The sequence below is a fragment of the Kryptolebias marmoratus genome, linkage group LG9 (genome assembly GCF_001649575.2).
Source record: "Kryptolebias marmoratus isolate JLee-2015 linkage group LG9, ASM164957v2, whole genome shotgun sequence".
NCBI lineage: Eukaryota > Metazoa > Chordata > Actinopteri > Cyprinodontiformes > Rivulidae > Kryptolebias > Kryptolebias marmoratus.
Window position 1 is genome coordinate 21,470,541 of NC_051438.1, and position 15,153 is coordinate 21,485,693.

At 42.3% G+C, this 15,153-nt stretch overlaps 1 protein-coding gene across 1 annotated transcript in view; it reads right to left on the minus strand.

The window, feature by feature from the left end:
• The window catches only part of drp2 (dystrophin related protein 2), a 174,888-nt gene that overhangs the window by 120,155 nt on the left and 39,580 nt on the right, over positions 1-15,153 (minus strand). The window contains exon 3 of the mRNA XM_017408504.3: positions 1,934-2,083. The gene's annotated coding sequence lies outside the window, so the exon portion shown is untranslated. The remainder of the gene's footprint in view (positions 1-1,933; positions 2,084-15,153) is intronic.

The following is a 15,153-nucleotide window of genomic DNA, read 5'->3' on the forward strand; positions in this document are numbered from 1 at the left end:
AATCATCAAAATTAAACGAAATAAACATTTGAAATATATGAGTTTGTATGTAATGTATGAATATAATATACAAGTTTCACTTTTTAAATGGAATTACTGAAATCAATCTACTTTTTCATGATATTCTAATTTTATGACCAGCACCTGTAATATTAAACACAGGGAATAAACACAAGGATCATGAGGTAACGGGGCTACATCTGTGCTGTCAGGCGATGGGGCCTGAGCTCCAATTTGAGACAGTGTCTTCAGGAACAATCCCTTCTTGGGACGTGGACATTTAGCTCCTAAGTTCACGTTGTTGAAAACAATTGCAGTAAAAGGTGTATATGGAAAGTTATCTGTTGCATGGTGCAAGACCCCAGCTTATCACAATAAAGGGAATTGAATGTATTTGAATCCATACTGTTAAGGTCCGTTCCAGTGGGATGTGTGTGTGTTTTATTTATCTACAGCTGGGTGTGGTAAATGTTTATAAAAAGAAGAACACCCGAGAGAAACGGGGGATTTCACTGATTGGGCCAGAAATCTCGATTCGGCACAGACTCTGTTATTTTGAATAAACTCTCACTGTTCAAGAATAACTCATGTCTGTAAAGTCATTTCTTTGATCATTACATCACTGCTGCAATTCTGAAGAGCCAGAAGAACGTCCACCTTTTGAAGACACTTCAATCACAAGAAAATAAAAGCACGAGAAACAAAACAGACAGATCCTGACAGGAAAGTAATCACTGGATCTACGGCTTAACCAGTGAAGTAAATCCAATTCAAGATGGACACTAAACAAGATTAGCCAACACAAAAAAGGCTTTAACTCAATTATATTTACAGATGTTGAAATAAAAATATGATGTAATAGTAGCTGAGAGTCCTTCCCAACACTGAGACATCTCCCAGTTCTGCGTGAGATCACAAATAACATTATGTTCAAGGTTTGACCAAAATGGCTATAACCCAGACCCTTGTCATCATAAAATGATTTTAGTCTGAAACTCTGGCATGTAAGGCTGCAGGCGATACGCAGTTATGACTTTAATTTCCCCAGTTTTAACGCGCCTGGTTGGGAAAGCATCAGGATGTCGCGCTGCTTGTCATTTTTTCTAGCAGACAGCAGCAACAGAGGCCCGGGGCTCCAGAGGGAGAGGGAGTAAAAGTGACAAGAAGTAACTAAAAGCTCTTAAAGACAGCATTCAAACATATTACCAAATATTTCAAAAGTTAATCTGATGATTGCATTGCCAAAAAAAAACAAAATAAACAACAACAGCAAAAAAAAAAAAAATAATAATTTTTCTCGAACACATCAAGCATAACAGTGTTTATTCTCTGGGTATTTAACTGCTGAACGCGCTGCTTTGCAGCTGTTTGTCATTCATTTGGAAACATACGAGCTAAAAAGCAGCAAGAATGAACAAAAGCAGGAACGCTTCAGGACACAGAACCACAACCATGAACAGAAAGACTCTGAAACTGCTCCACGTCCCCGAGGAGCTCGGCTGCTGCGATTATCTGTGAGTTCATGATCGTAAGCAGCTCCTTTCACACGGCATATTTGTTGTATCGATGTGATTAGGAGAGCTTTTTTTTTTTTCTTCCTGAGCAGCAACACGGAGTGGAAACAATTTAGATGATGATACCTGGAGTCAAAAGCCAAACTAGTCAATACGCTTCAAAGGATCCCCTCTGAAGATTTCTCCTGAGCCCTGGGGCGTCTCTGTGTGGGTGTGAGACAGTGTGTTATTACGTGCTCGGCTGGAGAAAATGCCTCCTTTACATGAGGGCTGCACACACGAGTGAGTCCAGAAGTAACAAACAGGCATAAAAAAATACATATTCCAAAAACAGGGACTGCATAATCTCAAACCTCTGTGCCGCTCCTCCCAGAAAAATCCAAAGGCAGAAGTTTTCTGCTCGCATGCTTGATAGTTACCCAGCGGTGAAGACGTGATTGACGTGGCTGCAGGATCAGAGCCTCCCTGGAACGGAGCCAAGCCTTCCCTTGGCTGCCCTGCGACGTCGGAGAGAGGCGGCAGCTTCGATCTCCTCACACGAGGAACGAGGAGGGTGGGAGGGGGGGCACCTACAATACAGGGAACAGGGTCAGAGGCTCGTCTCTGCTGCTGGACAGGAGGAAGATCTGATAAGAAGCTGAGGAAGACACATCATTTAACAGCTGTCTTTCTGGAGTTCAGTACATTATTGTTAATACAACCCCAATGACATTCAGATCCAGGTCGCACAGCCGAACCAGCAGGGGTGTTAAGATGCAGTGACACCAGGCATAAAGCAAAGGTTCCCCCCCCGCCCAACCTTTAAGCGAGACAGACGGAGCAGGGTGGTGAGGCCGTAACTCAGCTGTGTAACTCGGCCCGGGTGTGGGGCTGTTTATTATCAGCAGACAGCACACTCCGGTCTGGGAAATAGGACTGCCGAGACACTGGGTGCTGGCTACTGGGAAGAAAGGGAGTAAGACCGATGCAGGAGGAATACCAATCAGTGTCCCCTCTCCTCGGAGAGATTTAATTTTCTGCTTTGGCACGCCACGGCCCCTCGAAGCTGCTCTGCCCTGCTTCAGGTTGGATGGCAGCCTTTTAACAGCAACTGGAGGCTTTTCTCACAACTTAAAGGGATACTTCAGATCTTTTGAAGTGGGGCTTCTGTTATAAACAATTACCATTTTAAACATTGTAGGTAGCCCTTTCAACAGCCGATGAGCTAACAGCTAGTCCGACTGCTGCCATCCTCCAATTTTACAAATTTCCTAGTGGCTCATGGCTCAGTTGGCTGCTCCTTCCATCTTTTGCTCTTGCAAATATCAATAAAAAAATCTATTTAAACACCAGTGTAATGAGGAAAGGTTTATAAAACAGGATTTGCATGAATTGCTTTGAACTTTTTATGAGAGCGGGGCTGCTTTAATCCACTTTTGGTCTCAGTCCTGCTCAGAACTGCTGTTAGTTTATCAAACCAGTCAGAATTAAACTGTTTCTCCAAACTGAGGGTGCTCAAAGAGCCATCTACAACCCCAAACATGCATCAGAATTACCCCCCGCCTCAGGCTTTTGTTTTGTTATTTTCACAGGAATTATGGGGCTTTTATTTTTGTGTACTTCCTGTGAAGAGCATGTGTATCCAAGAAAGAGGCTGTAGCTTAATTAGGACAAGAAAGAAGGTATGGTTTGTTTAATGTGTTTCGTTGCTGTTCAAATAACGCAGCTTGTTGATTTACAGAATATTTCAGTGCTGCTATGACGTGCAGCCAAACAAGCAGCCTGCAGTGCAGGGTAATAAAAGATGGGCTGTTATTATGAAAAATAAACCAAAACAATAAAAAAAAAAACTAAGATCTGAGAACGCTTGTGAGCCAACAGGTTGGAGCAAAGGTGAGTAACTTCTCCTAATAAATCTAGAAAAGTTGGAGTCCAGAGGTTGAAGAAAAAAGCTCCTAACGGCTCAAAACTCATATAAATGTTTAATGCTTGAAGCAAGCAGTCAACAGAAAAGGAAAGAGTCGTAAGTAGCATTCATAATTCACATTATAGTTTTATATGAAGGAATAAAATATTCCATTGACTCATAGTTTTCCTCCTGCCTTTAATACCTCTGCAGGCTTGATGGGAGCACTCTACCCATTATGTGTTTTCGCAGAAAGGCACGCTTGTTTACATTTGTGTGACTGACAGAATATTTCATTGCTTTAATAGATTCAATATGCTAAATTTTTCGGCGACATCCCGCGAGGGTGTCAAACTGAAAGCTAAATGAAACAGCCCGCCGTTACATCACCAACAACTGCGAGACACGCAATGAGAGGCGGTTCTCGTTCCCAAACCCGACAGCCAGAATCGGAACACAGCCGCCGTCTCCAGCCCCTCGATCTCAATAAATTAAATCTCCCCGCTCGCCACAAATAAAGAAAGGCAATAATGTGGGGATATTAATATGTTTGAAGGTTGTTAAAGATATTCATTTATTTAAAGAGAGAGACCACCCGGAGGGGGGAGTGAAGGGAGAAAAGAAGAGAAGTTGTAGAGTAAAATGTTGACTAAAGAGAAGCTCGAACGCATAAATGAGGCCAGGCAAGCAGCGACGCAGAAAAGCTGCAGGAGAGAGAAGAAGAAAAATAAATAAAAATCACCTTGTATGAAAACAGCTAAATGTTAATGACATGTACAGAGGAGAGTGGAGACGGAAAGGTTAATCAAATCTGAAAATGTCAATAGAAAGTTGCATTTCTCCACTTGGCTTCAACTGTTGAGGCTGTGTCAGAAATAATTAAAGCGTTCGTTAAAGAAATGCATGTCACCCGCTGCCTTTCATGCCACAGTTTGAGACCGAGATCATCGAATGAGGACAAATGACGACACCGGCGCCATTTTGGTTTAATTTATAAGACTATCATGTGACATCTATCATGATCTGTTAGTGCCTAAGACTCTCAGCTGCTACCACAACAAACTCAATATCTATAAAATTCATTGAATTATAGCCATTTTTGTGCAGCTGTGGCGGCCATTTTAAATTAGGCTAACTCTAAAAGTTAATCAGTTGTCGATGTTCATCCAATTATTATTTTCTGAGAGTTTCATTGAAATATTTTGCTAACAGACAGTTGACGCAAACAGTTTATGTCAAGGTTTTAAGCAAAGATGATGCACAGTGGGTTGCGTTCAAATTAGCTGTTGGGGGCGATGCTCAGCTACTACCACACCAAATTTTAGCTCAGTATCTATAAAATTGTCTGTATTAGAGCCGTTGTTGTGTTTTCCAAGGTCGGTTGGCTGTGACGGCCATCTTGAATTGGGTTGGCTCCAAAAATAAAACAGTTGTAGACGTAAATCCAGTGATTACTTTGTAAACGTTTCATTTAACTCCATTCAGTGGTTCGTGAGATATTTAAATTTTAACACTTTGCGCTCAGGCTCAGCTACTACCACATCAAATTTGAGCTCAGTATATCTAAAACTGACTGAATTATAGCTTTTTCTTTTTCAGCCATCTTGAATCAGATTGACTGGAAAGTGGATCAGCTGCAGATGTTCATCCAATGATTACTTTCTGAAGGTTTCATTAAAATCTGTTCAGTGATTTGGGAGATATTTTGCTACCAGTACAGACAAATAACCACACACACACACACACATATACGATAAACACCTACAAAGACCTCTGCCAATGCACAATAAAAAAGATCTGGAAAACAAAAGTTATCTTCCATGAGCATGAAATCAGGTGGTATAACCCCAGAGCTGCACGGAAACCCATAAAGAAAATCACTGGGTTTTCACAGCACCGGAGATAAAACTAATGCTGCTCGGAGCAGGCGTTTAGAAGGGAAACTAAGGTCAGTAAAAGTTTTATTCTCGCTGTGAACTGCTGGTATATGTGCAGAGACAAAAAACAAACATAACAGAAAACTACAACTGGAGCTGGAGGAGTTTACTCCAAAGTTTGAGGTGAAAAAAAACAGAACAAGAACATTTGTTTTTCTCTGGTGAGTGAATTTGCAGAAACAACAAAGTTGGTGCCGGCCATCGCTTCAACTAGCAGCACAATACCTTGAGTCGGCCTTAGACTAAAAAGGTAAAGAAGAACAAAAAGAAAATCAACACCGGCTGTAAATATAATCAAAGAGAAGTACAGCAGCTTTATGCTTCCTACTAAATGACTTTCAGTCCCTCAGACATAACTCATAGTTGCTGAGATGACAACACCTAAATGCAATCTGACAAATTCAGAACGCATAAATAAAGCTTTGCTGCTGCGGTTCGTAATTTATGAAGCTAACAGCGTGAGCCATTCTTCAGTACGGTTTGGTAATTAAAAAGTTTCCGCTCGTTTCCAGAAATGCGCCGTCCTCAGGTATCAGCTGGGGCTGTGGAGCCAGGTGTAAAAACAGGAAGTCGGGAAGATAATTTCCCTGGGTTCAGTAAATCCGGGCTTTGCGGTTCGCCAACTCAGGCACACGAAATCTGCTGACGGATGCATGTTTTCAGGTTCAGCAGAGCTGGAAAGTTAGAGTCTCGCTCCCAGTTTCTGAACAAACTGTTGTTAAATCGCATCTTTTCGCCTCCCCGTTAAAAAAAGCAGCCGTCTAATTTGAATCAAAGCCTGTCGTTTTTGGAGCAGGACAAATAACAGATGGCTGGGAGACGAGTGCTTAGGAACTGTCTGCAAAGTCAAGTAGAAAACCCTCTTCAGGCTCACACACAAGCGGATGCTCCTAATTGAATTTTGGGACCTTGAAGCCTCGGTTTGCACCCGGTGTTGTGCTGACTTCTGTCTCCTGTTCTATCTAACCCCCACCCACGGCTCTGCACCGAAAACACAGTTCAACACAACACCTGCTGCACCAGTGGGATTCCTCCTGCTCAAAATACAGCTCGCTTTGAATTAAATGAGCTCCTGGCTTATTTTCCACTTTCCTGTGGTTGGATGTACATGAAACCTGTGACTGAACAGCGGTTTGTTTAGCAGCTGCTGATCTGATTGGCTTGAATTTACCTGAAACGGTCCGCTCTGTCTGATCTGTGCACACTGTTGACAGAGCAGCTCCTCCAAACCCCTGCACACTTTCCCAAACTGAGGCAAAAGATTTCTGCAACCTTCACTTTTTCGTTTTTGGCAGCTGAAACTTGATGGGTACAGAGCTCCGTTGTCATGAGCCGCTTCCAAAACGCCACATTTTGACTATTTTAAAACCACAAAAGACAATACTCCTGAGCTTTCCTTTTTTTCTCCCTGTTAGACTTCAGGTGGATTTTGAAATCTTAATGCTCACCTGTAAAACTTCAGCTGGCCTTGCTCCTAAACACATCTGTAAATTGTATTATATGATATGCTATTTTGAACATACTTGTGTAAATGGGGTTGAGCGTGTGGGAGGAGAGGGTAAAAAGGGCTCCTGGTCAATTCATCCTTCTGTCTGATCGTATCTTTGCAGCTTCTGACAGACACCCATGAGAGACTAGTGTTGTTTTAACTTTGCATTCTAGTTTAATGATTTTATTTTGTTTTTAATGCACCTTCTTACCTACCAGGACATGCACAGTTCATCATTTTAATCTTTATTTGCACTGTCCCTTAAATAAAGTTAAACTTAAAACATCAGAGTCAGACCTTTTCCATTTGTCATGTTTTTTTCTTATGAACATCCATTTAACCCAATTCACCCGTTATAAAGTGTGACGTTCTGAAGCAAAGTTTAGACATTATTACAGATATTAATGATGGTACTGTTGTGACTTTAGCACCAGGTCTTTTCTGCTTTGGTGATCAAACCTGAAAGTTCTGGCTCTGAGTTTGGCAAAGAGCTCAAAACTGAACTGGAATACCTCAAAATACCTTAAAAAAATGAAATAAAAACCTGTCCAACTGTTTTTCTGCCATGGTGGACGTATCGCCCACAGCTAGGTGCAGTTAGCACAGTGTTGTGGTTGATGTAGGTGTTACTCTGAGGCGAGACCATCGCACCGAGCCAGAAATTCTGAGTCCTGAGGTCTGAGTCTGGACTGTGAGTCACCGACACACTGACCCTCCCGCCGAACCTCTGACCACGACTTATCGTCAAAGCTGTCAGAGACAAATGGACGTGAGTTTAGGGGACAGACGACCCCAGACTGGAGTCTGATTCAGGCAGCGGGGTGACCCAGATGATCCCAAAGGACAGCAATGGACAGGAAAGAGGACGGCCACCTGTCCTCATTCTGTCCTGCTGCTGACCCGCAGACTCTTTAGACGCGACTAAACCTCCAGAACCTGGACCGAGTCGGGCCCTGTTGTCAGTGAGAGACCAAGCTCCAACCGGGACGGGCTTTGGAGTTTATGTTTGTGCTGTTAGGAGTGCTGATGCGTCAAGGCTGAAGCTGTTTGAACACACAGAGGTGAGGTGAGGTGGAAGAGCAGCAGCTGCTGTTCAGAAGTGGTGCAGGCTATTGTTGAGCGTGATGCAACCGATTGTAGAGAGAAATGACTTGCCATAAAGCCATAAACTAACAACAAAGAACGTTTTGCCACCTGAGGACAGACTGTAGATGTATATTAGACATTTTGAGCATGCCTTAAAAACGCTCGGATTTTCTACATCTGGTTGCGTTTCCTCTTTTAGATTTGATTAATCCGAATGTTTACTCAGATACACATCGAGCCATTTACCATAAATTCAGGAAAACCGTACAACATACGTTACTGTCTTCTCCTCAACTGAACCTTGCATTAGTTTCCAACTATGAAAACTAGATCACACAAGATCTGAAGAGGTTTATCCATGATAAATGCGATCTTACAACCATCTATTTCATTAGCTGATGTTGACTAATGAGGCGTCCGACCGCTTTGATCTTTGGGTTTTAGTAATAGATGTTTATTTCTCTTAGAATATGGAAGAAAGACAACATTTTTAAAAGAGATTAGGGCACCCTGATGCGGACTTCAGACCTCCACATGTGTGAAACAAAACAAATTTTAGTACATAAAGCTTTTTCCCCTCCGGCTGTCAGCTGTGCTGGATCCTTCAACAGCTATTTACAGAGAACCAAGCCCCAAGTGGCTGAGTGCTCTTGCCATTCATAAAATGTGTGCCCTACAAACCTCAATAAAGAGGCTGCTCTTAAGATACTGTACCAGCTCAGAGAGGAAGGAGGCGTCCATGTCTTTACTGTCAGCTGCAGGTTCAGAAAATCGCCATCATTTAACGTTTCTATCAGAAGTACCGTTAAAAAACAGATTTCTGCGTTAAAAAATTTAAATCTTTGACTGAAGCTCGAGGGTTTCTTGACATCTGGGGTGAATTTTAATAGAATTTACTTCATGCTCGGCTCATGAAAAGTACAACACGTTTCCATACAGTGGTCCCTGCGACGGCTGCGGCGAGTAAAGCAGACACAGGTAGACCGAGGAGTGAGCAGAACGCTCCGGGCAGAGCTCAGGAAGAGCTTTAAAGCATCTGTACGTTTCACTGCACGTGTCTGCGAGGGGGGGGAAAGGTTCCCACTAAACGTGAAAAATATTACATCCGTTCACAGCAAAAACCCCAATATCTAAACACAAAATCATCCAAATATTGCTGTTTTTACACGCGGCTGTGGTGGAAAAGATAAAGTATCGTGGAGAGGAAATATAAAAAAAAAAAAAAAAAAGGTGCAGCTGAAACAGACACGGTGAATTTCTTGTGATGTCCACACAAAACATTTAATTTATCTGTCACTCAAGCTCCCGCTTCAGTGAAAGAGCTCTGACAGACAGAAACACAATCTGTGTGGAGAAACCAGAGGAGCGGAGTTCTGCTAAAACTGAAAATAAATCTCACTTCTTTACTCGAATCCTAAAAGTAAAAACACATACATGAAGGAAAGCTTATCGCTTTTAAAACAAAGCGCTCCTGTGATCAGTTTGTGCTCAGAGAAGGCATTGGTAATGACCCCCAGCTACTACCACATCAGATTTGAGCTCAATATGTGTAAAATTCACAGATTTATAGCCATTTCAGTGTTAGCTAAGCTCGATTAGCTGTGGTGGCCATCTTGTATCAACCTGAAAGTTTTAAATGTGTGTCTAATCATTGCTTTCTTAGCGTTTCAACCAAATCTGTCCACTGATTCATGAGATATTTTACTAACAGACAGCTAAACTACACACACACACATTTTTACCCACCTTTTACAGCAGCGGGCAATAAAAAAATAAGAAAAGAATGAAGTCATTTGGTTTTCTGTTTTTTGTTTCTTTAAGAGTTCGTTCAGTGATTTCAGAGAGAAATCAAACGGTTTTACAACAATATATATTTTATGAAAGGAAGAAATTATAGCATTCAGATTGTTTATCAAGTTATTCTAAGCTTTTTTTTCCCGTTCAGAACATTGGCTGAGACGTTAGACGTCTTCTTGACAAACATCTCCTGACAAAGTGTTGGTTAGAGCCTAAGCGCAGATCTGTCAGTCTTCCACTGAAACACAACACGGACACAAACATGATGTGTTACTGAACGCTGACGTTCTCCTTCTGCTTCTTTCGTTCAGCTCCCCGGTGGCCACCCACTGACCCTGAACGTTAAGCTGCCTCAAACAACAACGTTTCAAAAGGAGTTCAATCTGTCCAGAGTTCTGTGGAGGACACCGAGCTGTCAAAGCATCGCTTTCTTCAAGGCACTCACAACCCCGAGCCATTTTCACGAGTCTCCCTGCCAGCTTCCCCCCCTACTTCACCTATATCTGGGAGGCTGCTCGTCAATTTAAATAGGACGGAGAAGTGCACTTCAGTCGCACGGCGCCGTTCAGCATCCACAGTTTTAACCCCTCGTGTCACGTTCCTGCTGGCTGGATAATCAAGCGTTTTGTCGTTGGGTTTGAGTGTGCACTCATTCAGAAAACTCTACGCAAAAAGTTCCAGAGGCATGAAATGGGTTTTGATCTGACTGGTGAGATATGGCTCGTACAAGCTTGTAAGTAATTGTATCAAACTCTCTGGAGATTAAAATCTGGATGCCGGTGACCAGCTACAACCAAAAAATAAAAAATAAAAACACATCTAAGGAGTAGAGAGAGAAAAAAAAAAGAGCATCTGAGAAAGAGAGATGATAAAACCCAATGCAAAAGATGAAAAACAAATCAATAAGCAGTGTGAAACACAAGCTAACGAGAAAAAAAAAACAAGGAAGAAGGAAAGTTCATAAAAGGGCTGGGGGAGAGAAGGACAAAATCAAGATTCAGAGATGAAGAGAATGCCAGATGAAGGGAGATTAAGAATAAAGAGACGGAGAGAAACATGGCGGCGCTCTGGTTCCCATTAACCCTCCCGTGGCCTTCGGGTCAAATCGACTCAAAGTTAAAATGGCTTCTCTACCTCTCTCCATCTCTCTCTCTTTTAAGGGCTTCAGGAGGGCTAAGCCAAGGTGTCGGGGATGAGGAGTCATCGCTGTCATTCTCACTCTCCTCTAAGGTTCGTCAGCGATCCCATGGCAGGTGTCTGCAGTAAAAACTAACTTACACAGCAAAGTGAAACACAGAGGTATGATGTCTTACAGGATAAAGGCCAGTCGGCTCCATCAGCTGAAAACTAGTGTGGTGGTGGGTGGAGGAGGGAGGAATCGTTGCTAAGTATTGTTTTTTTTCCACTAAGCATGTCTTAATAGAGGCATTAGTGCTTTTTTTTCCCAGTGAGTGGCTGAAAAACAGTTTTCTGCTAAGGGTGATTTCAAGTCGAGTCAATACAGTTCAATGAGCGTATTCAACCCCTGCAACACAATTTAAGGGAAACGCAGCAAGGCGCAGGATAACGTGTTGAAATGAAGCAGATACAGTCATTTTACAGTCAAGTATCCCACCACCTGGGCACAAATATGGGTTTTAATTTGCTGTTGTTACTTTTTAGTGTTTGCCAGCAAAATGTTAAAGTTGATCTGTGAAGAGTCAAAAGGTTTTTCTCCAAAATTAGAAAAAAATATATATATTTATAAGGATGCATTAAATGTTTCTCAGTCATACATGTAATGTTAACATTTATCAACCAGAAGAGCTTGATGAAACCTCCAAAATATTACCTGATTCTTCCCAGGAAACACAAAGTTGTCATACTTACCCAGCACTGATTAAAACTAAGGTTACATAGTGCCGTGCATAATGTTCAGGCAGAGAAATAGGTAAATACTTAGACAATAAAACTCACGTGAGGAGTCTGTAAGACAAAACAGCGAAGGCACCGTCCCCTCGTGTTTTCAGTCAGGAGAAAGAGACATCTAGCCTGATTGTTTACAGTCTTACAGACAAAAAGCTGAATTTTGAATTGATTCCTGAGTTTGACTGGAAGTAGAGACGTAAACAGAGATGATCTGACACGCGGTCCTGGTTCTGTTCCAACTGTTGGATCAGAACATATTCGGCTCTTAACTTAAAATATAGAGAGTGGCAGTAACGTAACTGTGATGCTACAGAAACGTAAACTACAATTTTTAACCTGCTGAAACAATAACAAAGGGTGTGTTAAAAACCCTGACTGGATAAGTTTATTAAATTAAAGTCAGTGGTCAAAGATGGCACCTAAAAGTTTGGTTAATGGTTCGGCATGATTAGCTAATGACCCACAAGAGGGGAGGTCGTTAAAACACCATATGATGGATCATCAGCAATAAAATAATAAAACTGTTTTTGTTTTCATTAAGCTGTTTGTGTTCGCTAAAGGAAGTATTTAAAAAAACAATAAAAACAGGCCCAGATATGGACCCCTGAGGCACTCCACAGTTCAGAGGCACTAAAGAGGAGGCAACACCACCAAATCTAACATAAAACTTTGGGCTGTGAGGTTATTTCATGAGAAATCCCAACTTGTTTTGTTATTGACCAGTGAAAATGGCTCGAACAGCAGAGCCAGAGGCAACAGACAAATCTAAATAAAATGAAATAAAAAAACTAAAAATGATGCAAAGCGGTGATTTTTCAGAATTTGGAGAATTTCTGTGGTTAAGCTGATATTTAATGTTTCATAGGTGTAATTTCCACATTTTTTTTGTTTCATCTGAAATCAGCCAAATACCAAAAGGTCATCCAGAGAGCGAAACAGCGCCTATAAATAAGGTGACGGCCGCGGTAAATACATGTCTGCAGCAATAGCTGCTAGCAGTGTGCGGTTCAGTCCTGTTCCCATGCGGCACTGAGGTGTGAAAATCGCAGTTCAAGCTTCAGCTTCAATCAACTTTTACAGCTGCCAAGTTGTCTCACCGGGCAGACGAAATGCAGAGTAATCAGACAACGAAAAAGCCCCCAATAACACGTCGCATCACCTGCCCACACAATCAGCCGCGCAAAGCACTGTCACACATGTCCACGGTACAAGTGGACATGATTGAGCGTCTTATCAACGTCCACAGAACTTCTTGTTAGCGCTCGTTTGTTTCCTTTCTCACCTCTCTTGTCAGCTGCAGTAAGAGAAGTGGCAAAGAGCGGAATAAATATCTACCCGGCCCGGAATAACAGCTCGGTGCCCGGCGGAGGTGGCAAGGCATGCAGAGCGGTGACTTCTGAGCGTGTCCTCTCCATTTCTGCGTCCTTGCTGCCACCTTGCTCTCACATTGCTCACACTCCATTATTCATACAGAAGCATGGCCGAGACGCCGGCAAAGGCAAAGACAAGACCATCTCTGCAAGTCTTACAAGAGCAGCAGGAGCTCGAGCTTCAGGAGCAAAAGCTTGTTTGTTTTTCTCTCTCTTTTTTTTTTTGGTTATTTGTGTCTTGTAACACAACAGTCTGTTGATACTCAAAGGATAAGCAGGTAAATGACTCTGCTGATTAGCCCTATATATTATATAATCACTTGACGGTGGAGCAACACATTCACCGCATAATTCACGTCTGAGACAACCAACATCATTTTCATTTATTTCAGAAGAAAGCATAATTATGCCTAAGTTTTTCTGCACAGAGCCATTTAGCAAATACCTGAGTCCTTGTTTCATTTCTGCCAAGTTTAAACTTAAAAAAAACTAAAAATCCATTTGACTTGGTGCTCTGGTTGCCTATGCAGGATTTCATTTGTGCAGCACGGCGAGTGGAAATAATTCACGTGTTCAGAGTCACTGCTCCAGTTGTTGCCTTGGTCCCGTGGGCCTTTGGGAGCGTGTTGACTGGCTCCCGGCTCCCCCGGCAAAGCCCAATTTTCAATTTACAAACTGAGGGACGTTTCACGAAGCCCGTGCAACCAGTCAGATGTGATGTTTTTGCTCCGGCTGTCTGGTGAACCGGGCTCTCTGGGGGGGTTAAATGTTGAGTTTATTTGCTGGCCATCTTGTTAACGAACCCCGTCTAGTTGTAGCTGAGAGGATGCTGTTACTGTAGCTTTCTCTTCTCAGAGAGCAACCACAGAACTTTATAGTTGTCCTTTGATGAATACAGTCCCGTCTCTTGTTATTCCACCAACCGATACTGACGAATAAGACCAGTATTTCTTTTTCTTTCTCTCAGAGTAGCAAAGGTCCAGAAGAACAACAGGTTCAGCTGAACGTCAGCTAAACTCGCTGCATCCTGTGAACCTTACTTGGCACTCCTCCTTTCAACTTTCACATTTATTTCCACTTGAAGAATGCATTTTATTTTGCACGGCTTGCAAATTTCTTCTAAGCATAATCCTCCTCTCATTGCAGTTTTCTGGAAAAGATTACCCTCAGGCAGTGTTCCAGTATTAACCCACCTCTGTTCATTTGCCTCCATTAAGCAGCTATTTTTTGGGTCTTCCTTTGCACAGAGTCCCTCTTAACGTGTAAAGAGTTCTAACAATGTACGACCCAAACCCTGACAGTCAGGTTCCTGACATCAACATTACTCATTCTCATACAGTAAAAACCATTAGATGTAATTGCATTTTTTATGAAGCTCAAATAGAAGCTCACAGGGTTTAATCAGTGGGAAGGTTTACATTTTTAAAGAGAGGTCACCAGCTTTGTTCAGTCCTCCTCGAGAGGTGGTCCGGGTCCATTCCAGCATCACCCCGCATCCTGATGATGCCTCTCAGAAACTGGAGGACTTCTTCCTCTAAGAGCTCCTATCTGGTCAAACAATCAGCCAGGATGCTGCAGTAACCGGCTGTCTGTTGACTCTAGCAGGATGCTATCAAACTCTACTTGATTGGTGCTTGCTACCTCAAAACCAACCTGACCTGAGCAGAATGGGGATAATATTACATTTCTTTTTTTTTTTTTTCCAACGTCACAGGAGAAAAGAATAAGACCAAGAAAAGATGTTGCGTTAAAAGTCATTGATAAAAATATACATCTTTGTTTGTTAATACCGTTGTTCATATAAAACTAAACACAAAAGCTTCTCTGAAGCAAACACTGCAGAAATAACTTTGCAACTTAACTTCACCTGCTGCTATTTAACAAAAATCTTCAGTGATCTGTTAGCACTCTAAGCATGTGATGGAGATGTCCCTCAGCTACTACCACGCCAACTTTTAGCTCAATACATAGGCGCCGGAACCACTGGGGCCAGGGGGCCATTGGCCCCCCCACTTTCCGGCCCTGCCACTGCGCTGCGTGTTCCCACCAGACGGCTGCACAGACTGCACGCGACTCTCACAGACTGTGACTAACGTGTCTCTGTGTTTATATAGAGACAGAAGCACAAATAAAACCTACAGCATTGAGATCTGGACCAAATTCTTAA